The sequence below is a fragment of the Balaenoptera borealis genome (assembly GCF_965194805.1).
Source record: "Balaenoptera borealis genome assembly, chromosome: 8".
NCBI classification, from domain to species: domain Eukaryota; kingdom Metazoa; phylum Chordata; class Mammalia; order Artiodactyla; family Balaenopteridae; genus Balaenoptera; species Balaenoptera borealis.
Genome location: NC_138865.1, coordinates 29716916 through 29744364, shown reverse-complemented (window position 1 = coordinate 29744364; position 27449 = coordinate 29716916). Strand labels below are relative to the sequence as shown.

At 42.9% G+C, this 27449-nt stretch overlaps 1 long non-coding RNA gene and 1 pseudogene across 2 annotated transcripts in view; both read left to right on the top strand.

Moving 5' to 3' along the window:
• The window catches only part of LOC309634359, a 60102-nt gene extending 41638 nt beyond the window's left edge, over nucleotides 1–18464 (top strand). The window contains exon 4 of the long non-coding RNA XR_014248022.1: nucleotides 18302–18464. This is a non-coding gene — a long non-coding RNA (uncharacterized lncRNA). The remainder of the gene's footprint in view (nucleotides 1–18301) is intronic.
• A 120-nt stretch (nucleotides 18465–18584) lies between these two features.
• The window catches only part of LOC309633816 (cyclin-dependent kinase 20-like), a 47077-nt pseudogene continuing 38212 nt past the window's right edge, over nucleotides 18585–27449 (top strand). The window contains exons 1-8 of the transcript XR_014249553.1: nucleotides 18585–19060; nucleotides 19412–19525; nucleotides 21656–21835; nucleotides 22081–22202; nucleotides 22393–22455; nucleotides 23191–23314; nucleotides 23762–23917; nucleotides 25403–25800. The product of XR_014249553.1 is annotated as a cyclin-dependent kinase 20-like (transcript). The remainder of the gene's footprint in view (nucleotides 19061–19411; nucleotides 19526–21655; nucleotides 21836–22080; nucleotides 22203–22392; nucleotides 22456–23190; nucleotides 23315–23761; nucleotides 23918–25402; nucleotides 25801–27449) is intronic.

Below are 27449 nucleotides of genomic sequence, written 5' to 3'. Positions count from 1 at the left end.
ATTCTTCCTGAAATTTTTTCTGACACAGCTGATTTATTTACAAACTGTGACTTCAGATGTTACCTTGTGCTTGTTAGGAATTTCCTGTCAGGTTCCAGAGAATTAAAAAAAGGGAGAGGAGGGGACTTTCCTGGTGGTGCAGTGGTTAAGAATCCACCTGCCAGTGCAGGGGACATGGGCTTGAGCCCTGGTCTGGGAAGATTCCCACATGCCACAGAGCAACTAAGCCAGTGGGCCACAACTACTGAGCCTGCGCTCTAGAACCTGCAAGCCACAACTACTGAAGCCTATGCATCAAGAGCCTGTGTTCCGCAACAAGAGAAGCCACTGCAATGAGAAGCCCGCACACCACAAGGAAGAGTAGCCCCTGCTCACCACAACTAGAGAAAGCCCGCACGCTGCAACAAAAATCCAACGCAGGCAAAAAAAAAAAAAAAAAAAAAAAAAAAAATCACTAAAATAAATAAGTAAATAAATAAAAAAAGGGAGAGGAGAGATTTCCATTTCCCCATTTTTCTATGACCCTTACTTAGGTTTTCACTAAGTATGGGAATATATCATTTTGGCACCCAGAAATAAAACCAGATTCATTCAATATTATTCCACAAAGAACAAAATCTATAAACAAATAAAAAATCTTAGCTGTAAAAAAAAAAAAAAGAATGAAAAACATCACTACTGACCTAACAGATGTAAAAAACAAAAAGGATTATATTGGAATACTATGAACAATTGCATGGCAAAAGAAGCTAGATAATCCAGATGAAATAGACAAATTTACAGAAAGACATGGACTCCTGAAGTTGTTCAAGAAGAAAAGAAACTTTGAATATATACATAGCAAGTAATTAATAATCATAAAACTTCCCACAAAGAAAAGCCCAGGAATAGTTTCACTGGTGCATTCTCTGAAATGTCTAAAGAATTAACACCACTCCTTCACATATTTCAAAACACAGAAGAGAAGGGAACACTTTCCAACATATTTTATGAGTCCAGTATTACCCTGATACCAAAATCAGACAAAGATATCAGAAGAAAACTATAAACTAGTATCCTTTATAGATAAAGTGGATATGGATAATGAAAATGGACTTTAAAAATCTTCAACAAAATACTGGCACAGCAAATCAAGAAAGTATAAAAAAGATTATATCAAAATAATGAGAAGACAAACCACAGACTAGAAGAAAATATTTGCAAAAGACAGCTGATAAAGCACTGTTATCCAACCTGATTTTAAAATGGGCAGAAGGTCTGAGCAGACAATTCACCAAAGAAGATATACAAATGACATATGAAAAGATGCTCTACATCAAATGCCATTAGGAACTGCAAATTAAAACAACAATGAGGATACCACTACACACATATTAGAATGGTGAAAATCCAAAACACTGACAACACCAAATTCTTGTGAGGATGGAGAGTAAGAGGAATGTTCATTCATTGTTGGTGATAATGCAAAATGATACTGCCACTTTGGAAGACAATTTGATAGTTTCTTACAAAACTAAACATACTCTTACCATTCAGTTCAGCAATTGTGCTCCTTGGTATTTACCCAAAAAAGTGGAAAACTTAATTCCACAAAAACACCTACACGTGGATGTTTATAGCAGCTTTGTACCATAATTACCAAACCTTGGAAGCAACCAAGGTGCCCTTAAGTAGGTGATTGGGTAAATAAACTGTGGTATATCTAGACAATGGAATATTTTTCAGTGCTAGAAAGAAATGAGCTACCAAGCCACGAGAAGGCATAGAGGAACTTTAATTGCATATTACTAAGTGAAAGTAGCCAATTACTGTTTGATTCCAACTACATGATATTCTGGAAAAACCAAGACTATGGAGACAGTAAAAATTTCAGTGGTTGCCAAGGGCTGGGGTGAAGGGAATGAATAGAATGAGCACAGGGGACTTTTAGGCAGTGAAATAATTATATATGATACTATAGTGGTGGGTGCATGCCATTATACATTTGCCAAAATCCGTAAAATATACAACACCAAGAGTGAACCTTAATGTGAACTATAGACTTTAAATGATAATGAAGTGTCAATGTTGGTTCATTAATTGTAGTAAATGTACCACTCTGGTGCAGGATGTTGATGGTGGGGGAAGCTGTGTGTGCAGAGCAACAAGGAATATAAGGGAACTCTCTGTACTTTCTGCTCAGTTTTGCTGTGAACCTAAATCTTCTCAAAAAATAAAGTATCTGTGTGTCTGTGTATGTGTGTGTGTGTTTAAAAGACTATACACAGCAACCAAGTAGGATTTGTCTCAGGAATGCAAAGTGCTCAACATAAGAAAATCAATAAATGTAATATATCATATTGATAAGGGACAAATCTCACATGCTAATTTCAATAGACACAGAAAAAAGCACTTGACAAATCGAAACCCTTACAGGATAAAAATATTCAACAAAATAAAAATAGGAGAGAACATCCTCAACCTAATAAAGGCGTCTATGGAAACCCCACAATTAACATCATACTTAATGGTGAGAGACTGAAAATTTCCTCCCGAATATCAGGATCAGGACAATAATGTCTGCTCTCTCCACTTACAGGCAACATTTTACTGGAGGTTCTAGCCAGGGCAATCCGATAAGAAGAAGAAGTAAAAGCTACCCAGATTAGAAAGCAAGAAGTAAAACTATCTCTATTTGTAAATAAAAAATACTAAGGAATCCACAAGAAAACTATTAAGCTAATAAAGTTCAACAATGTTGTAGGACACAAGATCAATATACAAAAATCAGTTGTATTTCTATAAAGTAGCAATGAACACTCTGAAAATAAAATTAAGAAAACAATTCTATTTACAATAGCATAAATTGAATAAGCTTCTTAGGAATAAATTTAACAAAAGTAGCACAAGACTTATGCACTGAAAACTACCAAAAAAAAAAAAAGATATTAAAGAAGATCTAACTAAATAGAATGATATCCTGTCTTCATGGATTAGAAGACTTAATATTCTTAAGATGGCAATACTCCCCAAATTATGTACAGATTCACTACAATCTCTACAAAATTGACTTTTTTCCCCACAAATTAGCACGCGGATCCTAAAATTCAGATGGAAATGCAAGGGACCCAGAATAGCCAAAACAATCTTGAAAAATAGGAATATAGTTTAAGGATTCACATTTCCCAACTTCAAAACTTACTACAAAGCTACTGTAATCCAGACTAGGTGATACTGGCATAAGGACAGACATATAAATCAGCAGAGTAGAATTGAGACTCCAGAAATAAATCCAATCATTATGGGGAGCTGATTTTTGACAAGGGTTCTAAAACAATGCAAAAAGAGAAGAATAGTCTTTTCACAAACACTGATGGGACAACTATATATCCTCACGTGCAAAATAATGAAGTTGGACCTCTACCTCACACTATCTACAAAAGATGGATGAAAGACCTAAGGGTAAGAGCTAAACCTGTGGAACTCTTAGAAGAAAATATAAGCATAAATCTTTGTGATCTTGGATTAGTCAATGATTCCTTAGATATGCTACCTAAAGCACAAGCAACCAAAGAAAAAAATAGATAACCTGAACTTAATAAAAAAAAATTGTGCTTCAAAGGACGCTATCAAGAAAGTGAAAAAAAAAAACACACACAAAAAAAACAACCCCTGAGTGGAAGAAAACATTTGCAAATCATATATTTGATAAGAGTCTAGCATCCAGAATACATAAAATACTCTTACAAGTCTACAATAAAAACACAAATATCCCAAACACAAATTGCTCCAAAACACAAATTTCTCCAGAGAAGATATACAAATGGCCAAAAAGCACGAGAAAAAATGTTCAACATCATTGGTTATTAGGAAAATACAAATAAAAAGCAGAGTGAGATACCACTAGGATGGCTGGAATAAAAAAGATGGTCAATAACACATGTTGGTAAGGATGTGGAGAAATTGGAATCTCATACATTTCTGGTGGGAATGTAAACTGTTGCAGTTGCAGCTACTTTGGACAACAATGTGTCAACTCCTCAAAAAGTTAAACATAGTTAACATATGATCCAGCAATTCCACTCCTACAAATACACCGAAGAAAATTGAAAACATAATTTCACACAAAATCTTGTACATGAGTGTTCATAGCAGCATTCGTCAGAGTCAAAAAGTGGAAACAAATGTCTATCACCTGATGAATGGATAAACAAAATGAAGTATATCTGGATAGTGGAATATTATTCAGCCATAAAATGGAATGAGTACTGATGCATGCTACAACATGGATGAACCTTGAAAACATTATGCTAAGTGAAAGAAGCCAGACACAAAATGTCACATATGTATGATTTCATTTATATGAAATGTCCAGACTAGGAAAATTCACAGTAATAGAAAGTATATTAGTGGGTGTCAGGGGCTGGGGCGAGAGGGGAATGGGAAGTGACTGCTAATTGGTATGGGATCTTATGGAGGGTGATGAAAATATTCTGGTTTAGATAGTAGTGATGGTTGCAGTCTTGTGGACATATTAAAAATCTTGTGAATATACAAAAAACGACTTAATGTACACATTAAAAGGGGAAATTTTATGGTATGTGAATTATATCTCAATTTAAAACAAAAACATTTGACCATACTTGAGTTGGTCTATTCTTGGACTGTATTCTATTCCATTGATTTATGGGTCTATTTGTCTGCCAGTATCACACTGTCTTGATTACTATAGATATACACAACTCCGTAAATTTGGGTAGGGTGACTCTTCAAACTTTATTCTTCATTTTCAAAACTTTTAAAAATAACTGTTCCAGTTTCTTTGCCTTCCCACAAAATCTGATAATCAGTCTATCGACATCTACACAAAATACTGTAGGCATTTTGTTGATAGTGTCGTTCTTCCATACCCGTGCTGCTTTTATCTGGTGGTTCTATCGATGACTGTGAGATGCGTGTCAAAATCCCTGCCTATAATTGACCATGTGTCTGCTTCTCTTTTCAGTCCTATCAGTTCTGTTTTTTGGTGCATACACATTTTGGATTATATTTTCTTAGTGAATCGACCCTTTCATCATTATCATCTCTCTCTTTGACGCTGGTAATTTTCTTTGTTCTGAAGTCCATTTTGTCTCACATTAATATAACCACTCCAGCTTTCTGTGATTAATGATATTAATCACAGAAATCACAATAATGACATTACTGTTCTAATGATATATTTTTAGAGGAAACTTTAAAATTTAGAATAGTTTTAGATTTACAGAAAAATTGCAAAAATAATACAGCTTGCATATACCTCACATCTAGTTTCTTCTATTAACATTTTGTATTAGTATGGCACATTTATGACAATTAATAAATGAATATTGATACATTATTATTGACTAAAGTCCACACTTTATTCAGATTTCCTTAGTTTTTTAAAATTAATTAATTAATTAATTTATTAATTTATTTATTTATTATTTTTGACTGCATTGGGTCCCCGTTGCTGTGCACAGCCTTCCTCTAGTTGCAGCAAGCGGGGGCTACTCTTCATTGCAGTGCACGGCCTTCTCATTGCGGTGGCTTCTCTTATTGCGGAGCACAGGCCCCAGGCACACGGGCTTCAGTAGTTGTGGCACATGGACTCAGCAGTTGTGGCTCACGGGCTCTAGAACACAGGCTCAGTAGCTGTGGCGCACGGGCCCAGCTGCCCCACGGCATGTGGGATCTTCCCGGACCAGGGCTTGAACCCTTATCCCCCGCACTGGCAGGTGGACTCCCAACCACTGCACCACCAGGGAAGTCCCTAGATTTCCTTAGTTTTTACCTAAAGTGTTTTTTCTGTTTCTAGTATTCCATCTAAGATACCAAGGTACATTTAGTCTCCTTAGGCTCCTCTTGGCTGAACTGTTTCTCAGACTTTCCTTGGTTTTGAAGACCTTGACAGTATTGAGGAGTGTTGGTCACCTATTTTGTAGAATGTCCCCTATTTGGGATTTGCCTGATGTTTCCTCATGATTAGATGGATGTTATAGGATTTGGGGAGGAAGACCACAGATGTAAAGTGTCATTCTCTTCACATATCAATGGCACATACTATCAACATGACTTATCCCTAGTGTTGTTGACCTTAGTCTCCTGGCTGAGGTGGACTCCTGTCAAATTTCTTCGCTGTATAGTCTGTTTATTCCCTTTCCATATTGTCCTCTTTGACAGTATGACACAATGTACAGCCCACAGTTAAAAAGTGGGGAGTTATACTGCACCTCCTGAGAGCAGAGTATCTATATAAGTTATTTGGAATTCTTCTGTACAGGATACTTTCTATTATCCTTCCTTCCTTCCTTCCTTCCTTCCTTTCTTTCTTACTCATTTATTTATTAATAAGGATTCATGGATATTAATTTTATACTTTGGGTTATAACCCAATACTAAATTATTTATTTTATTGGTCAAATTGCTTCAGCTTTAGCCATTGGAAGCTCTTTTAGTTGGCTCATGTAGACCTTATTTATTTATTTATTTATTTAGAAGTTTCTTTTTATTTTTTTGAAAGTCTGTCTTTAATATTTTATTTATTTATTTTTCTTTTTTTAAAAAAATCTTTATTGGAGTATAATTGCTTTATTCCAATAATGGTATGTTAGTTTCTGCTTGATAACAAAGTGAATCAGCTATACATATACATATATCCCCATATATCCTCCCTCTTGCATCTCCCTCCTACCCTCACCATCCAACCCCTCTAGGTGGTCACAAAGCACTGAGCTGACCTCCCTGTGCTATGTGGCTGCTTCCCACTAGCTATCTATTTTACATTTGGTAGTGTATATATGTCCATGCCACTCTCTCACTTCGTCCCAGCTTACCCTTCCCCCTCCCCATGTCCTCAGGTCCATCCTATACATCTGTGTCTTTATTCCTGTCTTGCCCCTAGGTTTTTCAGAACCTTTTTTTTGTTTAGATTCTATATATATGTGTTAGCATATGGTATTTGTTTTTCTCTTTCTGACTTACTTCACTCTGTATGACAGACTCTAGGTCCATCCATCTCACTACAAATAATTCAATTTCGTTTCTTTTTATGGCTGAGTAATACTCCATTGTATACATTTGCTACATCTTCTTTATCCATTCATCGGTCGATGGACACTTAGGTTGCTTCCATGTCCTGGTTATTGTAAATAGAGCTGCAATGAACGTTGTGGTACATGACTCTTTTTGAATTATGGTTTCCTAAGGGTATATGCCCAGTAGTGGGATTGCTGGGTCATATGGTAGTTCTATTTTTAGTTTTTTAAGGAACCTCCATACTGTTCTCCATAGTGGCTGTATCAATTTATATTCCCACCAACAGTGCAAGAGGGTTCCCTTTTCTCCACACCCTCTCCAGCATTTATGGTTTGTAGATTTTTGATGATGGCCATTCTGACCGGTGTGAGATGATACCTCATTGTAGTTTTGATTTGCATTTCCCTAATGCTTAGTGAAGGTTGAGCATCTTTTCATGTGTTTATTGGCAATCTGTATATCATCTTTGGAGAAACGTCTATTTAGGTCTTCTGTCCATTTCTTGATTGGGTTTTTTGTTTTTTTGGTATTGAGCTGCATGAGCTGCTTGTAAATTTTGGAGATTAATCATTTGTCACTTGCTTCATTTGCAAATATTTTCTCCCATTCTGAGGATTGTCTTTTCGTCTTCTTTATGGTCTCCTTTTCTGTGCAAAAGTTTTTAAGTTTCATTAGGTCCCATTTGTTTATTTTGGTTTTTATTTCCATTTCTCTAGGAGGTGGGTCAAAAAGGATCTTGCTGTGATTTATGTCATAGAGTGTTCTGCCTATGTTTTCCTCTAAGAGTTTGATAGTGTCTGGCCTTACATTTAGGTCTTTAATTCATTTTGAGTTTATTTTTGTGTATGGTGTTAGGGAGTGTTCTAATTTCATTCTTTTACATGTAGCTGTCCAGTTTTCCCAGCACCATTTATTGAAGAGGCTGTGTTTTCTACATTGTATACTCTTGCCTCCTTTATCAAAAATAAGGTGACCATATGCGTTTGGGTTTATTTCTGGCCTTTCTATCCTGTTCCATTGATCTAAATTTCTATTTTGGTGCCAGTACCATACTGTCTTGATTACTGTAGCTTTGTAGTAAAGTCTGAAGTCCTAGAGCCTGATTCCTCCAGCTCCGATTTTCTTTTCTTTTTTTTGAATTTTTGAATTTTATTTATATTTTTATACAGCAGGTTCTTATTAGTTATCCATTTTATACATATTAGTATATATAAATCAATCCCAATCTCCCAATTCATGACACCACCACCACCACCCCTGCTGCTCTGCCCCTTGCTGTCCATACGTTTGTTCTGTACATCTGTGTCTCAATTTCTGCCCTGCAAACTGGTTCATCTGTATCATTTTTCTAGGTTCCACATATATGCGTTTATATACGATATTTGTTTTTCTCTTTCTGACTTACTTCACTCTGTATGACAGTCTCTAGATCCATCCACGTCTCTACATATGACCCAATTTCGTTCCTTTTTATGGCAGAGTAATATTCCATTGTATATATGGACCACATCTTCTTTATCCATTCGTCTGTTGATGGCATTTAGGTTGCTTCCATGACCTGGCTATTGTAAATAGTGCTGCAATGAACATTGGAGTGCATGTGTCTTTTTGAATTATGGTTTTCTCTGGGTATATGCCCAGTAGTGGGATTGATGGGTCATATGGTAATTCTAGTTTTAGTTTTTTAAGGAACCTCCATACTGTCCTCCATAGTGACTGTATCAATTTACATTCCCACCAACAGTACAAGAGGGTTACCTTTTCTCCACACCCTCTCCAGCATTTTTTGTTTGTAGATTTTCTGGTGATGCCCATTCTAACTGGTGTGAGGTGACACCTCATTGTAGTTTTGATTTGCATTTCTATAATAATTTGTGATGTTGAGCAGTTTTTCATATGCTTCTTGGCCATCTGTATGTCTTCTTTGGAGAAATGTCTATTTAGGTCTTCTGCCCATTTCTTGATTGGGTTGTTTGTTTTTTTAATATTGAGCTGCATGAGCTGTTTATATATTTTGGAGATTAATCCTTTGTCAGTTGATTCATCGGCAAACATTTTCTCCCATTCTGAGGGTTGTCTTTTTGTCTTCTTTATGGTTTCCTTTGCTTTGGAAAACGTTTTAACTTTCATTAGGCCCCATTTGTTTATTTTTGTTTTTATTTACATTACTCTAGGAGGTGGATCAAAAATATCTTGCTGTGATTTATGTCAAAGAGTGTTCTTCTTATGTTTTCTCTGAGAGCTTTATAGTGTCCGGTCTTACATTTAGCTCTCTAATCCATTTTTTAAAATTTATTTATTTATTTATTTATTTATTTATTTATTTATTTTTGGCTGTGTTGGGTCTTCGTTTCTGTGCGAGGGCTTTCTCCATTTGCGGCAAGCGGGGCCACTTTTCATCGCGGTGTGCAGGCCTCTCACTATCGTGGCCTCTCTTGTTGCAGAGCACAGGCTCCAGACGCGCAGGCTCAGTAGTTGTGGCTCACGGGCCTAGTTGCTCCGCGGCATGTGGGATCTTCCCAGACCAGGGCTCGAACCTGTGTCCCCTGCATCGGCAGGCAGATTGTCAACCACTGTGCCACCAGGGAAGCCCTCTAATCCATTTTGAGTTTATTTTTGTGTATGGTGTTAGGAAGTGTTCTAATTTCATTCTTTTACACGTAGCTGTCCAGTTTTCCCAGCACCACTTATTGAAGAGACTGTCTTTTCTCCATTGTATATCTTTCCTCCTTTGTCATAGATTAGTTGACCATAGGTGCGTGGGTTTACCTCTGGCCTTTCTATCCTGTTCCATTGATCTATATTTATATTTTTGTGCCAGTACCATATTGTCTTGATTAGTGTAGGTTTGTAGTGTAGTCTGAAGTCAGGGATTCTGATTCCTCCACCTCCGTTTTTTTCCCTCAAGACTGCTTTGGCTATTCAGGGTCTTTTGTGTCTCCATACAAATTTTAAGATTTATTGTTTTAGTTCTGTAAAAAATGCCATTGGTGTTTTCATATGGATTGTATTGAATGTGTAGATTGCTTTGGGTAGTATAGTCATTTTCACAATATTGATTCTTCCAATCCAAGAACATGGTATATCTCTCCATCTGTTGGTATCATCTTTAATTTCTTTCATCATTGTCTTATAGTTTTCTGCATACAGGTCTTTTGTCTCCCTAGGTAGGTTTATTCCTAGGTATTTTATTCTTTTTGTTGCAGTGGTAAATAGGAGTGTTTCCTTAATTTCTCTTTCAGATTTTTCATCATTATTGTATAGGAATGCAAGAGAATTCTGTGCATTAATTTTGTATCCTGCTACTTTACCAAATTCATTGATTAGCTCTAGTAGTTTTCTGGTGGCATCTTTAGGATTCTCTATGTATAGTATCATGTCATCTTCAAACAGTGACAGTTTTACTTCTTCTTTTACAATTTGCATTCCTTTTACTCCTTTTTCTTCTCTGATTGCCGTAGCTAGGACTTCCAAAACTGTTGAATAACAGTGGTGATAGTGGACATCCTTGTCTCATTCCTGATCTTACAGGAAATGGTTTCAGTTTTTCACCATTGAGAATGATGTTTGCTGTGGGTTTGTCACCTTTATTATGTTGAGGTAGGTTCCCTCTATGCCCACTTTCAGCAGCTTTTTTATCATAAATAGGTGTTGAATTTTTTGAAAAGATTTTTCTGCATCTATTGTAATGATCATATGGATTTTATTCTTCAGTTTGTTAATATGGTGTATCACATTGATTGCTTTGAGTATATTGAGGAATCCTTGCATCCCTGGGAAAATCCCATGTGACCATAGTGTATGATCCTTTCAATGTGTTGTTGGCTTCTGTTTGCTAGAATTTTGTTGAGGATTTTTGCATCTATATTCATCAGTGATTTTGGTCTGTAATTTTCTTTTTGTGTAGTATCTTTGTCTGGTTTTGGTATCAGGGTGATGGTGTCCTCATAGAATGAGTTTGGGAGTGTTCCTTCCTCTGCAATTTTTTGGAAGAGTTTGAGAAGGATGGTTGTTAGCTCTTCTCTAAATGTTTGATAGAATTAACCTGTGAAGCCATCTGGTCCTGGACTTTTGTCTCTTGGAAGATTTTTAATCAGAGTTTCAAATTCATTACTTGTGATTGGTCTGTTAATATTTTCTATTTCTTCCTGGTTCAGTCTCAGAAGGTTATACCTTTCTGAGAATGTGTCCATTTCTTCCAGGTTGTCTATTTTTTTTGGCATAGAATTTCCTGTAGTAGTCTCTTAGGATGCTTTGTATTTTTGTGGTGTCTGCTGTAACCTCTCCTTTTTCATTTCTAATTGTATTGATTTGAGTCCTCTCCCTCTTTTTCTTGATGAGTCTGGCTAATGGCTTATCAATTTTGTTTATCTTCTCAAAGAACCAGCTTTTAGTTTTATTGATCTTTGCTATTGTTTTCTTTGTTTCTATTTCATTTATTTCTGCTCTGATCTTTATGATATCTTTCCTTCTGCTAACCTTGGGTTTTGTTTGTTCTTCTTTCTATAGTTCTTTTAGGTGTAAGGTTGGATTGTTTATTTGAGATTTTTCTTCTTTCTTGAGGTAGGCTTCTATTGCTATACACTTCCCTCTTAGAACTGCTTTTGCTGCATCCCATAGGTTTTGGATCGTCGTGTTTTCATTGTCATTTGTCTCTAGGTAATTTTTCATTTCCTCCTTGATTTCTTCAGTGATCTCTTGGTTATTTAGTAACGTATTATTTATCCTCCATGTGTTTGTGTTTTTTACCTTTTTTCCCAAGTATTTGATTTCCAATCTTATAGCATTTGGGTCAGAAAAGATGCTTGATATGATTTCAATTTTCTTAAATTTACTGAGGCTTGATTTGTGACCCAAGATGTGATCTATCCTGGAGAACGTTCTTTGCGCACTTCAGAAGAAAGTGTTATTTGCTGTTTTTGTATGGAATGTCCCATAAATATCAATTATACCTATCTGGTCTATTGTGTTTCCTTATTAATTTTCTGTTTGTATGATCTGTCCATTGGTGTAAGTGAGGTGTTAAAGTCCCCCACTATTATTGTGTTACTGTTGATTTCCTCTTTTAGAGCTGTTAGCAGTTGCCTTATGTATTGAGGTGCTCCTATTTTGGGTGCATATATATTAATAATTGTTATATCTTGTTCTTGGACTGATCCCTTGATCATTATGTAGTGTCCTTCCTTGTCTCTTGTAACGTTCTTTATTTTAAAGTCTATTTTATCTGATATGAGTATTGCTACTCCAGCTTTCTTTTGATTTCCATTTGTATGGAATATCTTTTTCCATCCCCTCACTTTCAGTCTGTATGCGTCCCTAGGTCTGAAGTGGGTCTTTTGTAGACAGCAGATATATGGGTCTTGTTTTTGTATCCATTCAGCAAACCTGTGTCTTTTGGGTGGAGCATTTAATCCATTCACATTTAAGGTAATTATCAATATGTATGTTCCTATTACCATTTTCTTAGTTGTTTTGGGTTTGTTTTTGCAGGTCCTATAATTCTCTTTTGTTTCCCACTTAGAGAGTTCTTTTAACATTTCTTGTAGAGCTGGTTTGGTGGTGCTGAATTCTCTTAGCTTTTGCTTGTCTGTAAAGCTTTTGATTTCTCCATCGAATCTGAATGAGATCCTTGCTGGGTAGAGTAATCCTGGTTGTAGTTTCTTCCCTTTCATCACTTTAAGTATGTCATGCCACTCCCTTCTGACTTGTAGAGTTTCTGCTGAGAAATCAGCTGTTAACCTTATGGGAGTACCCTTGTATGTTATTTGTCATTTTTCCCTTGCTGCTTTCAATAATTTTTCTTTGTCTTTAATTTTTGCCAATTTGACTACTATGTGTCTCGGCATATTTCTCCTTGGGTTTTTCCTGTATGGGACTCTCTGTGCTTCCTGAACTTGGATGACTATTTCCTTTCCCACGTTAGGGAAGTTTTCAACTATAATCTCTTCAAATATTTTCTCTGGTGCTTTCTCTCTCTCTTCTTTTTCAGGGACCCCTATAATGCGAATGTTGTTGCATTTAATGTTGTCCCAGAGGTCTCTTAGGCTGTCTTCATGTCTTTTCATTCTTTATTCTTTATTCTGTTCCACAGCAGTGAAATCCACCATTCTGTCTTCCAGGTCACTCACCGTTTTTCTACCTCAGTTTTTCTGCTATTGATTCCTTCTAGTGTACTTTTCATTTTAGTTATTGCATTGTTCATCTCTGTTTGTTTGTCCTTTAATTCTCCTAGGTCTTTGTTAAACATTTCTTGCATCTTCTCGATCTTTGCCTCCATTCTTTTTCCGAGGTCCTTGATTATATTCACTGTCATTATTCTGAATTCTTTTTCTGGAAGGTTGCCTATTTCCACTTCATTTAATTGTTTTTCTGGGGTTTTATCTTATTCCTTCATCTGATATATAGCCCTCTGACTTTTCATGTTGTCTATCTTTCTGTGAATGTGGTTTTTGTTCCACAGGCTGCAGGACTGTAGTTCTTCTTCCTTCTGCTGTCTGCCCTCTGGTGGACGAGGTTATCTATGAGGTTTTTGCAAGTTTCCTGATGGGAGGGACTGGTACAGCTCTGTTTTTCTGTCTCAAGATTGCTTTGGCTATTTGGGATCTTTTGTGTTTCCATACAAATTGTGAATTTTTTTGTTCTAGTTCTGTGAAAAATGCCATTGTTAGTTTGATATGGATTGCATTGACTCTGTAGATTGTTTTGGATAGTATAGTCATTTTCACTATGTTAACTCTTCCAATCCAAGGACATGGTATATCTCTCCCTCTTTTTTGTATCATCTTTAATTTCTTTCATCAGTGTCTTATAGTTTTCTGCATACAGGTATTTTGTCTCCTTAGGTAGGTTCATTCCTAGGTATTTTATTCTTTTTGTTGCAATGGTAAATGGGAGTGTTTCCTTAATTTCACTTTTAGAGTTTACTTCATTAGTGTATAGGAATGCAGGAGATTTCTGTGCATTAATTTTGTATCCTGATTTTTTTTTAGCAGTTTCTTGCTTTCTGTTTTAAATATTGTTTGTGTTAAATGTTATCTGAATACACTGAGAACTACTTCAAACAACGCTATATATTTTGTTGTTTTTCAATAGCAAACAATTTTTAAAACCTCAGTGGAGAATAATCTAGTATCCTCACCAATATTAACCCTTTCTATTCTTCTTTTTTACTCTTGACATTCCCTGTTTCCTTCTGTTATCATTCCCCTTCTGTCTCAAGAACTTCCTTTAGCAATTTTCAAATTAAGTCTGCTGGCAACAAATTCACTCAGTTTTCCTTCATCTGAGAGTGTCTTCATTTCACTTTCATTTCTGAAGGATATTCTCACTGGATATAGAATTCTGTTCACAGTTCCTTTCTCTTAGCACTTGAAAAATGTGCTATTTCCTTCTGGCCTCCATGGCTTCTAATGAGAAATCACAGGAATTAGAGACAATCTGCCCCAGGAGGCAATGTGTCATCTATCTATGGATGTGTTCAGGAAGGTTTTTATTGTTTTTTGTTTTGTTTTTTTTTGCTTTTTTTTCCTTTAGTTTTCAGTAATTTGATTATGTTGTTTCTGGGCATTATGATGTTTGGGGGCTTATTCTTACTCAGCTTCTTGAATCTGTAGGTTGTGCCTTTCCCCAAATTTGTGAAGCTTTCAGTCATTATTTATTCAAATATTATTTTTCAGCCTTGCCCTCTTCCTCCTCTCCTAGATGTTAGATCTACTGCTATTTTCCTACCAGCCCTTCATATTCTGTTTATTAAAATTTTTTTTTATTTAAATAGTTTTAATTGTGGAAAAGAACACATATAAAATTTACCATTTGAACTATTTCTAAGTGTACACTTCAATAGTGTTAAGTATATTTACAGTATTGTGCAACCAATATCCAGAAGTTTTCATCTTGTAAAACTGAAACTCTATACTCATTAAAAAACAGCACCTCATTTCATCCTCCCTCCAGGACCCAGTAACCATCAATCTAATTTCTGTTGATATGAATTTGACGTCTCTACATATTTCATATAAATGGAATCATACAGTATTTTTCTTTTTGTGACCTGCTTATTTCACTTAGCATAATGTCCTCAAGATTCATTCACATTGTAGAAAGTGTCAGAATTTTCTTCCTTTTTCAGAATGAATAGTATTCCATTGCATGTATATACTGCATTTTGTTTATTCATTTCTCTGTCTATGGACACTTGGGTTGCTTCCTCCTCTTGCCTATTGTGAACAGTGCTACTAGGAAAATGGGTGTGCAAATATCTCTTCAAGATCCTGCTGTTAATTCTTTTGATATATACCCAGAGGTGGAATTACTGGATCACAGAGTAATTCTATTTTTAATTTGTGAGTAACTGCTATATTGTTTTCCGTAGCAGATGCACCATTTTACATTATTTTCTGTCAAGTTTCTTTGCTGAACATTGTGTTTGGGATTCATCCATGTTGTTGCCAGTAGTTATGGTTTGTTTATTCTCATTGCTGTGTAGCACTCCATTGGGTAAAAATCCCACAATTTATTTATTTATTTTACTATAGACTTTGGGGTTGTTTCCAGGTTTGGGCTATTAAAAAGAGTGTTGCTATGAATATTCTTGTGTGTTTCTGGTGAATGTATATGTGTGTGTATGTATATATATATATATATATATATATATATATATATATATATATTTACACATTTCTGCCACGTTAAATTCCTAGGAGTGGAATGATTCTGGTGATTATAGTAATATTGTATTACAGTTTTGATTTGAAATTTCCTGATGACTAGTGGAGTTAGCACAGACCTTTTCAAATGCTTATGGGCCATTTGGGTATCACCTTTTGTGAAGTGTCTATCACAGGTTTTGCCAATTTTTCTGAAGGTTTGCTTCTTCTTTATGATTTTGTAAGAGTTCTTTATAAGTTCTGGATATGAGTGCTTTGTCAGATACATGTGTTACGATACCATGTCCCTTTTTGTGGCTTTGCTTTTCACTCTCTAAATGGTTTCTTTTGATGAACAGATGTTCTTACTAATGACGAAGTCCGACTTCTAATTTTTATTTCCCTTTTAGTATTCTCTGTAACCTTATTTAGAAAAGGCTTACCTAACCCAAAGTCATTAAGATATCATGTTTTCTTCTAAGAGCTTCATTGTTTACCTTTATATTTAGGTATGCAGTCCATCTGGAATCAGTTTTCGTTTATGATTTCAGATTTGGGTCAATAGACATTTCTTCCTCATATGACTTTTCAAATGACCCGTACTATTTTTTGAAGACCATCTTTTCCAATTCCACCACTGTGTCTACCCTCACCATTTATAATAGCTGTAAAGCATGTCATTCTAAGTTACTCTCATAACTTATTCAGCCACTCTTCCATGGGATATTTGGGTTATTGTCTGGTCTCTGCCATCATCAAACAGGGTGAACATCTTTGTATGGACATCAAGGCCTTCTTCTGAAGTTGTTAGAACAGAGTAGAATTTCTGAGCCTGAAAATTCTTACTTTTTTAAAGAATTAATAAATTATACAGTTCACATCTCAAAGAATACGAAGAGCCCCAGTGAAACATTTGCCTCCTACCCTGTCCACAACCCTCCCAGTCCCTTCACCAGGTAAGCACAGTCATGAAATCTAGAGTATTTTCCAGATATCCTGTAATGCACAAAAATTCATTCTTTATATTCTTTTCTTCTTTTCTTTTTACACGGCTAGCGGTACTGTATATGCTCTGTTCTTCATCTTGCCTTTCTAACTTAACAATACATCTTAGAAATCTTCCTATTATTGTAATAAAAAAGCATCCTTGTTCATTTTTAAGGTAGTGAGCATAATTTTTCATTTGATGGGTGTATCAGAATTTAGACAGTCTGCTATTGATTGGCATCTATGGTGTTTCTAATCTTTTGCTATTCAAACTATGCTTCAATGAATAACTTTGAACATGTCATTTCGCTGTGTGCAATATATCTGTTGGAGGTACTTCTAGAAGAGACCTTGCTGGGTCCAAGGGGATATGCAGATGTAATTTGATTAGCAGTGCCAATGCTTCAGCAATATATGAAAGCTCCTGTTTTCCCACAGCATGGCCAATGTGAGGCAGGAGATAGAGGGGCTCCAGGCTAGACATTTACAGCTGGCCTCCTGTTTGCCCTTCCTGGGGTGAGAAGAAGTTGTGCTCCAGGCCGGACATTCATAACCAGCCCCCTGTTTACATTTCCTGAAGCAAGAGATAAATGGGCTCCAGGACTACATATTTATGACTGGACTCCTGTCTATATTTTGAGATGTGCACCTCAGTATAAAAACCAGCAACAGAAATAGGGTAAATAACTGGACACTGGACATTTTTATGGCAGGGACAGAGTGGGACTAAACCCTGTGAAAAGATCAAGGGGTCATACATTTCCCACCCTTGGGGCACATGTGCAGAAAGGCTCGTTGGGAGTCAAAAGGGAGGGGGCACCACCCCATAATATGTGATGCTAAGGTCATCCCATAGGCCTCTGGGCTGTAATCCATCTTGGAAAAAAGTTGCACATGCACGTTGGGGAGGGTCCTAGGGCAGGTCAGGTGTGGAAAAGGAAACCAGATAATTGGCCAAAGGTACACAAAGACCCAGAAGAACTGCCCTATATAAATGACTTAACCTCCTCTTTACTGTGCTCCTCCTCATTAGGGAGGACACCCACACCCTTTGTCTCCAGGTGTGCATCTCTGCCTTGCTTCTATCTTAACTAAACAAACTGTTTCTCTGTGTGCTCTCCCACTTGTTGTTGTTGTGCTGTGTCTCTATTAATAAACTTTGTACCTGTTTTTACAGTTTTGCCTCCATGAGAAATGCATTTTTCACAGGGGGCAAGAGCCAAGGGGTGGTGGTTAGGATTCCTGGTTTTCATCTAGGCTACCCAGGTTCAATTCCTGGGCACGGAATTAAGATCTTGCTTCACGCCACCACTCACTGCTGCCTCTCCAAGATTAAATGGACTGTTAGATCTGAGATCTTTAGCTATCCCAAAGATGGAAAATTGTAGATTATTTTACATTTATCTCATTGTGTATGAGATTGAGCACCTTTTCAGAAGTTTAAAAAGCTAATTGTGTTTTTTTGTCAACATCCTTTCATGGCATGAACTTCTTAAAAATCACTCAGGCTGCAAATTCCTCCAAATGTTTCCTCATGAGAAGCCCTTAGACATGGACTTTCTGGGTCAGACTTTTTACTCTTTAAACGTTGTCTTTACATGTTGCCAGCTGACGCTCCCTCCACAATGCAGACCCGAACCCGTCTCGCTTCAATCATCATTGGCTTTGGGGCTCATAGGTGGAAATGGCACCTGTACGTTCTCACAGGTGGAAGCTTGCACCTCTAGGTATGGGGGCGAGGGTACCCTGGCCTGCCAGAGTAGCCAGCCGGCCCCGCCCCGTCACCTTTCGGCCACGCCCTCGGCGCCACGGTCCCGCCCCCGGCTGTGAGGCCCCGCCCCGTGCCCCAGCTCGCCCCGCTGAGTGCCCCGCCCGCCTCACTGAGTGCCCCGCCTCCACCCCTGAGAGCGGCTCCACCCTCCCGCCTATGTAGCCCGCTCCCAAGGCTGTTCCGCCTTGCTCGCTGGCTGCATGCCCCCGCCCCTCTGCGTAACCTGGCGTCACTCGTCACGTGACGCCCGGCAGTGCCGCGAGGGGTCGGCGGTGGCTCTCGCTCCCGCTGGCACGGTGTGTGCACGGGTGATTCCCGCCGAATGAAGCGCACTGAGGCGTGATGGCGAGGGCCTAGGGGAAGGCGCAGACAGGCCTGGACGCCGCCTGTAGCTGCCTTCGGCCTCCCAGCCTCTGCGCTCTTTCCTGCGCCGTTGCTAGGCAGCCGCATCTGGGCGCGGGAGGCAGGGCGGGCTAATGCGGAAAGGTACGGGTGCCGGGGAGGGGCTGTGATTGCAGAGGGTCCGGGTGTCTGGCAGAGGGCTATGGAGCAGTACTGCATCCTGGACCGCATTGGGGAGGGCGCGCACGGCATCGTCTTCAAGGCCGAGCACGTGGAGGTGAGCACCCAGCCCTTCCTCCTTCGGTTCCATTGAGATCTACCCGTTGTCCCGACCCACGCTTGGGCTCCTGCCTCCCCGCAGCTTTTCGTGGCGTGCTCCCGCCTCCTTTGCTCTCTTGAGTGGAGGCCGTCCAGCAACCAGCGGTGCTTTCTTCGGGCGAGTGCCCCCTAGGAGGGTGGCGTGGATGTCTCTGAGCTGCTTGCTCAGCGCTGCGCCTGCTGGCCCTGATTTCCCTCCAGCCCGGGGTGGGGGGCGCGTCCCAACCCCACGAGGGCCTCAGGCCTCGGCGTCGCATCCCCTTTTCCAGCCGGGGATGGGCCTGCAGTGTCTGCGTCCTGTCCCAAACAGACTGGAGAGATCGTTGCCCTCAAGAAGGTGGCCCTGCGGCGGCTGGAGGATGGCATCCCCAACCAGGCCCTGCGGGAGATCAAGGCCTTGCAGGAGATCAAGGACAGTCAGTATGTGAGTGGGGCTGGTGTTCTGAGGTGCTGATTCCCGCCCTCCTCCACTCACTCCCACTCTGAGGTCCTGCAGTCACTCTGTTCACTCATTTGCTTCCTCACCCCTCACTCACTCCCTTTTTTCTCCACTTGTTGTTCACCCTCATTCACTCAGTTACTTCACTCATTCATTCCCTGTCGTTCACTCGCTTATTTCTTCGCGTACTCATTCGCTCATTCACTAACTTATTCCTTTTTTCTCAAAACACTTGGTGATTTCTGATGATAATGATAATTGCCAGCTATTGAGCTCCTGTTATGTTCTGCATGCCAGGTTAACTGCTTTATGTATATTGTCCTTCTGAGTTTCGCCCTCTGCTCCGCAAGGCACGCTCAGGCTCTCCCTATCTCAGGCCAGGGGAGGAGGCGCAGCCACCAGCTTACGGGTGCTCAGCTTGTTCCGCTTGTCTGTGGAGGCTTTGGCCCAGGTCTGATCGCAGAATCAGGACGATTTAACACTGGGGCCTCCCATAGACTCTACCCTCTACTGGCTACTGGCAACACAGAAACCAGCCCCTACCCTGCTCTTGAGAACTGAAGTGTGGTAGGGGAGATGGCCAAAGGCTACAGCGCCCATCTGGCGTGGTTTGTGCTGTGACAGGCCTGGGAGGGGCTGTGGGCACACGAGGAGAGACACCTCACACACCCAGTTTCATTCTCTTTGTGGTATTCTCTCTTGTCCATGTCCTGAGTAGAGGATGTGCTTAACTTCCTGGGAAGTGACAAGGGTAGGTCCACCCACCTAAGGGTGGGTGATACTCTGACTTGTTTCTTATTCTCTGGAGATGTCCTTGATATATTGGGTGACACAAGCATGTTATAAAACTGTGTGTGTCATCTTGGTTTTGTATGAAAATATTTTGTATATATATACGAATACATGCCTGTGTGTGCCATGTCTCTTGTAAAGTCTGGTGGAATAGACTCCTAAGGTTGACTGTAGGTGATAGGATTTTTCTCTTGCTGTTTTTTTCATTATAATTTTGGGTATTATCTAAATGTATTTGTTTGTCCCAATCTGTAAAATGAGTGTCTACTACCCTCAACATCAGAAAAACAGCAATATGGCCATTCTTGTTTTTTGAGGAAAGTAAAAGGGCTTTGCTGACAGCTTGTGTGTGGGAGAGGTGGAGGGCCCATAGGAAGCTGGTGATACGGTCCCATGTCCTGTGCATCAGCAGGCCTGAAGAGTCTATCTTTAAAACACTCCAGATCTTACCCTGGCCCAGGCCATCCTCACCTCTCATCAGAACAACTACAGCAGGCTCCCCTGCCCCCCCGCCCCCCCGCCACTGCCTCCACTCCACAGTCAAAAAATGTACATGAAATCATCCACTCCCTGGCTTGAAAAGCTCCAGAGGCTTCTCTTCACTCCGAAAGAACTGTCACCATCTGCTTCCACCCCGCTCCAGCCTCTTTTTTCATTCACAACTTCTTAAGTGTCTGGCCCGTGATAAGCACTGTCTAGGCTCCAGGAGTGCAGAACAGAGCAGCCTCCTTCCTGTTCTTGCCTCCGGGCCTTGTGTTTGCTGTCCCCTGGCCCAGAGCTCCTTCCCAGACGCCTTCTCTTCTTTCTTCATCAGAATCTTCATCAAAACACCCTATACGTTTGTTGTTTGGTCATTTGTCAGTCATTTGTCCCCTGAGCTCCTTCAAGTCCTTCGGGACCCACCAGCCCTCGCTCCTGTTCACTACTGTGCAGCCTGCCCTTGTGACCTCGTGGGCCCTCAGGAAGTATATGTGACATGTCTCCTGCTCTCCCAGTGCTGGGAGTTGTGATCACCTGTGTGTGTGTGTGTTTCCAGGTGATTTTCCAGTTCGTGGGCTGGGTGGGGGACCAGACACTGCCCTAAGTCGCCTTTCTTAGACCTCCTTTTCCCTGAGTGTTTACTGGAGCATTAGAGTAGGGACTCGCCTTCTCCTGGGAGAGGGAAGCAAGAGATCACCAAGCTCCCTGATTCTGAGCTCAGATCTCATGCCACCATCTCTGCCTGCCTGGTCCTCTGTTGGTGCAAGGGCTGAGGGTCCCAGAGAGAGTCTGAGCCATGTGAGTCTGGAGGCTGACGGGATGCCCCGCTTGCAGGTGGTATAGCTGAAGGCCGTGTTCCCGCATGGCGCAGGCTTCGTGCTGGCCTTCGAGTTCATGCTGTCAGATCTGGCTGAGGTGGTGCACCACGCCCAGAGGCCGCTGACCCAGGCGCAGGTCAAGAGCTACCTGCAGATGCTGCTCAAGGGGGTCACTTTCTGCCATGCCAACAACATTGTACATCGGGTCAGTTCCAGCATGGGCTGGGGTGGGACCGGGGGGGTGGCTGGGCTGTGGGTAGGCCAGCCCTTGATGAAGGGCATGGTTAGAAAAGGGACAGAGGGGGCAGGGCCTATGGGTAGGAGGCCAGGGCTGGGGCCCTGGAGGAGGTCAGGTCTTGCGCTGACCTGGGTGCCCAGCCTGCCAAGTCCTCCTGTCCCGAGGTCCTGTGGGGGCTCTGGAGGAACTGATGCCTCTTTGGGTGCTCTCAGGACCTGAAACCAGCCAACCTGCTTATCAGTGCCTCGGGCCAGCTCAAGAGAGCGGACTTTGGCCTGGCCCGGGTCTTTTCCCCAGATGGCAGCCGTCTCTACACGCACCAGGTGGCCACCAGGTAGGGAGGACCAGTTCCCAAGCAGGACCTGGCAATAGACAGGCCCCAACCCTCCTGCTGGGAAGAGATGCTTCTGGACCTTCTGTCCAAACAGTGCTCTTGGGGCTGGTGTGGGGGCCAGGATGACCTTCCGAGGCAGCTTCCTGACAGACCGGTGACCTGGCTGTGACCACCTGCCCTCCTCTCACAGGTGGTACCGAGCCCCTGAGCTCCTGTATGGTGCCCGCCAGTATGATCAGGGTGTCGACCTGTGGTGAGACGCCTATGGGCTGGGCAAGGGGGAGTGTGGGTCGTTGGGTCACCTTTTCCTCCTGGGCATTGAGGTCTCTAAGCCATTTGCGGGTTTTCCTGCTGTGAGCTCTAGGTTGCCATGGGGGTGTCTCCCCTGGTTAGAGTATCTCTGAGGAGTTTGGGATCAGTGTTCCTCCCCATGACAGTTTTGAGCTGGGAGGGGTCAAGTGGGATCAGAGTGGTTGTCCCAGTAGGAAGCTTCTGGGCTGAGGTCGGGGAGGTGGTCCGAGGCATGGGGCGTCTAAGCTGCTATGCAGGGGGTGATATCCCAGGATGCAATGTTCCTGAGCTATCTAGAGGCCTGGGTCCCTGGATATGAAGGCCCTGAACCTTTATTTGGGGTAGGATGGTTTGTATATGCCTAAGAGTTTGAGATTTGGGGGCCGTTTTGGAGTCTGCCCCAGAATGGGAGGAGGTGGCAGTGTGTCCCAGAATGTGAGGCTCTGAGAAGTCTCAGAACTGTTGAGGGGTTGATGTGTGTTCCAGAGTTGAGGCCTGAGAGCTGTTTAGACAGGGGGATGTGCTCTGTGTTCTAGGCTTGAAGTCTTTGACTGTTTGGGGATCTGTATCCTTAGCTATGAAGCCTGAAGGCTACTTTGTGGGTATCTTGAGCACAGTGTGAGGTGTGGGTGCTGGTGTGGGGAGATCTGTTTCCATGGTGTGAGATCTCTGAGTTGTTTGGGTTCTGTATCTGCAGGGCTGTGGGCTGCATCCTGGGGGAGCTGTTGAACGGGTCCCCCCTTTTCCCAGGGGAGAATGACATTGAACAGCTTTGCTGTGTGCTTCGAATCTTGGGCACCCCCAGTCCTCAAGTCTGGCCGGTTTGCAGGGGCCTACAGTGGGAAGGGGGTGGGGGCGGGTGGCTTCTATTACCCCAATAGCTAGTGACTCCCCTGCCCCGCACCTTCTCTCTCGTGGCCCCATGCCTCCTTGACTTGCCGGACCTCGGTCCTGGCCCAGCGTGGGGTCTCCTCCTCCCCTGCCCTGCTGGAGGTGCGAGGGCCAGGGCCCAAGCTCTATCCCTTCCCACCCGTCCCCAGCACACACGCATCCAAACCGAGCTGGGCATGGAGCAGGCGCCTGAGATGTAGAGGAAGCACTGAAGGACTGAGTGAGCACGTGATGTCATGAGTGACATGTGAGCAGGGGTGCATGGATGGGGGAGTGATGAGTGAATGGGAGCAGGTAGGTGACAGGGAGCGAGAACTGACACCTTAAGGGGGCTGGCGGGGTGGGTGCCGGCCCTGATGGACCCCCTTCTCCTCCAGGAGATCAAGGACCTGCCTGACTACAACAAGATCTCCTTCAAGGAGCAGGCTCCCGTGCCCCTGGAGGAGGTGCTGCCCGATGCCTCTCCCCAGGCCTTGGACCTGCTGGGGCATTTCCTCCTCTACCCTCCACGCCAGCGCATTGCAGCCTCCCAGGTAGGGTGACACCCGTTGCCCTGACCCTCCTCGTCCGTGTCCTTTTGACCAGGCAGGTTGAGATTCTCAGAACCTGTGATGGGCTGGGACCAGAACCCCTGGAGCCAGGGTTAGGAGGGTGCAGGGCAGGTGTGCCTCTCCTGAGTGGACCCTAGAGCGGACCCTAGAGGGCAGGTGGCCAGGGGTGGCCCATTAGAAGGGCATGCACACGTCGCAGAAGAGTGAGTCTTGGGTTATTGGTGACTCACTTCTTCGTCCCTTCATTCCTTCAACAAGAATTTACTAGCATCTGGCACGTGCTGAGCATTGTCCTGGACCCTGATCCAGAGTGAACAGACGTGGCTTGTGCCTGTGGGGTCTCCACCCTGTGGTGAGGCAGGGCCGTCAGTCTGTGGGAGCCGAGGGGAGGGATGTTGGGACTGACTTTGGGGTCATGCAAGGCTTCCTGGAGAAGGGCAGGTTTAAGCATGGGGAGCTGTTTTCCCAAGAGAAATGATGAGCAGAGGCCTGGAGAGGAGGACCCAGGAGGGGTGGGTCGTGGCTAGAAGGCAGGAGAGGAGGGGAGGACCATGGGCTGATGGCTGATGGTGTGAGGGCCTCTGTCAGGTGTATCTGTCCATCTGGCCTCATGGCAGCCTCCCCTCCCTGCCCTCGGCACTAGCAGTGTGTGTTTACACATGCCCCTGGCGAGTTCCCATGTCAGCAGCACCTTCAGAGTGTACTGAGGCCAACTGACCACCTCTCAGCCCCCTGCTGCTGCCCCCATTCTAAGTGCCCCCCCCCCCCATTGCCTCCCAGAATCTGCTTCTCCTGCCCATTTAGTCTTTCCTCCACGTGGCAGAGAGAGGGACCTTGTCCAGGTAGGCTGTCGCATCCTCGCCTGCAGGGCCCTCCTGGGGCTCCCTCAGAGGAGAAGCCAGGTCCTAGTGGCCCACAGCCATCACACATTTGGGGCCATCACCTCTGTGACTCTGCCAGCTCCCATTCCCCTTGCTCACTCCCCTCGGGCCCCAGGGCTTCTCCATGTCCTGGGGGTCTGTGCATTTCTGTCCCTAGGCCTCACTCATTCACCTTTCAGGTCTCTGCTTGAGCGCCACCTCCCAGGGGCCTCCCTTCACCATTCTTCAGGCCTGCAGCCCCTCCAGTATTCCTCATCCCCCCCTCATACTTTCTCTTTCCCACAGCACTAATCATTTGATGCACTGTTTGTCTTACTTCTTTATCGTGTTTATTACCCCCACCCCTCACTATGTGGAAAACTTGAAGGCAGAGCTCTTTGTTCTGTTTACCGCTGCATCTCCTGTCTCTGGAGCAGTGCTCAAACAGTGAGCGCTCCGAGGTGTTGGAGTCACCTGAACGATGAGCAGATGAAGGAAAAATTCTCTCCAGGGCAATGTTCACATCTCCTCCTCGGAGGGAAGTGGCTGAAGCTGGGACGGGGAAGTGACCAGTTTCCTTTTGCTGCCCCTTGCTTGCTACCCTCAGGCCTTCCTGCACCAGTACTTCTTCACAGCTCCCCTGCCTGCCCACCCCTCGGAGCTGCCGATTCCTCAGCGCCCAGGGGGACCTGCCCTCAAGGCCCCCCCAGGACCCCCCCCACGTCCATGACCTCCACGTGGACCGGCCTCTCGAGGAGTCGCTGTTGAACCCGGAGCTGATTCGGCCCTTCATCCTGGACGCTGAGACGTTGGGCCAGGCCCCACAGGCGTGTCCCCCCCTTCCCTCCCCAGGACAAGCCAGGCCTCTTGTTCTTCTGCTCCGGCCTGATTCGACCACAGTGGTCCTGCTCCTGGCCAGGCCATCCAGCCTCAGCAGAGGGGACCCTCGGCCTGTGCTGTCGGCCTCCCGTCTGTTGCTGGTAACAGATCCATCAGAAGGAGGCGGTGAGCTCCGCTGGCATGCCTGCCATGGGGCTGGTTCTCTAGTTGCTGCCTTCCTGGTCAGGGGCAGTCCTGGTGGAGCCGTTTGGGGGAGCGCTGAGTGTAGGATGTCCTCATGTCGGAAATCCAAGTGGGAAGGAAAGTTTGGTTTGATTTTGTTCTCAGAGACATTAAACACTAGTTCACTTTTGAGATTTATTATAAAAACGCCCGGTAGTTCTACGTGACGTATGCCCCTCTTCCTTTCCAGTTGAGGGAAGTGGCTGAGGTAGCATCATCCCCTGGCCCTTGCTTCCCTGTGGTCACTGGGAAAGTGGCCCCATTCATGGCGACTTTAGTCTTGGGAGATTGCTAGGTGCTTCATGTGACAGAGCTCCCTTTTGGAGGTGAGTTGGCAGAAATCAGGAGCCAGGAATGGCTCAAGTTGGGGACCCAATAAGTGACCCTCCACACCTTAAGCTGGTTTACCAACATCACCCTCAGGATACGGGTGAGCCTGGACCACATGGGCCTCCTCTTTACTCAGAGATACTGGGCAAATAAGAAGACAGACATTCCTGGAACTCATTTGTTAATTCAGTAAATCCCAATACAATCTGAACTGGCTCTTGTTTTTCTTATTAAATAATTTGGTAAGCCAATTCTAAAATATATGCGGAAATGAAAGGGTTAAGAGGAGGCAGAAGCAGAAGAAAAGGCAAAAAATGATGAAAGGACTTACCCTATCAGATACCAAGACTATCATAGGGCTGTAATAAATAAGCAATGTGGTATTGGTTCACAGATAGATAAAAACAGATAAGTCAGAGAAACTTATTCTTAGCAATCTTGTATTCTTAAAATATTCATTTTGTGCTCATGTGGCTAAAATTCTGTAAGCACTGCAGTCACAGAGGTGACTAACAGTGCCACAGTCACTGCTCTCCAAGCTCCTAGAGGGCACAGCACAGTAAACTCTAGTTGTTGCTTTCAGGGAAGAGTCTGAGTGTCCCATATGTCTTTAAAGATGTTTTAAGGATCTGGCCTCTGCCTGTTTGTCCAGCCACATCTGTAGACTCTAAGCTTCAGTCTAGCTCAATTTCTGGTGTCTCTCACCTTCTTATGAACGCAAGTCTGTACCCAAACCCTGACCACTGACCCTCAGCCAGTTCCACTCACAAAGACTCTTAACGCTTACTCCACCCTGACATTGACCCTCACCTTTACCTTAAACCTTACACTTAACCTGACCCTATCACCCTGACCCTGACATATACACTGACTCTCACCCTCACTCAATTCTTTGCCAGCCCCTTCCCCACCCATGCCTGGCTTTGATCTTGGCATTGACTCTGACCCTCACCCAAACTCTGACCCCGTTTGACCTAGAACTAAACCTTGTCCATGAACTTGGCTCTCATCTTAACCTTAACCCTGAGTCTCTAATTGACATTCCTCTTACCTTGATGCTCATTATGATCCTGATCCTGACCATTAACATGTCCCTGACACTTGCCCTGAGCTTGACTTATCTTTGACAATGACAGCTTCTCTCACACTGATTGTGAATACTGTGATAAATGAGATACTCACCACCTTCAATCTGATTCTGACCCTCAACTTCACTCTGCCCCTAGACTGAATCCTCACCTTGACAAGGACCATCATACTGA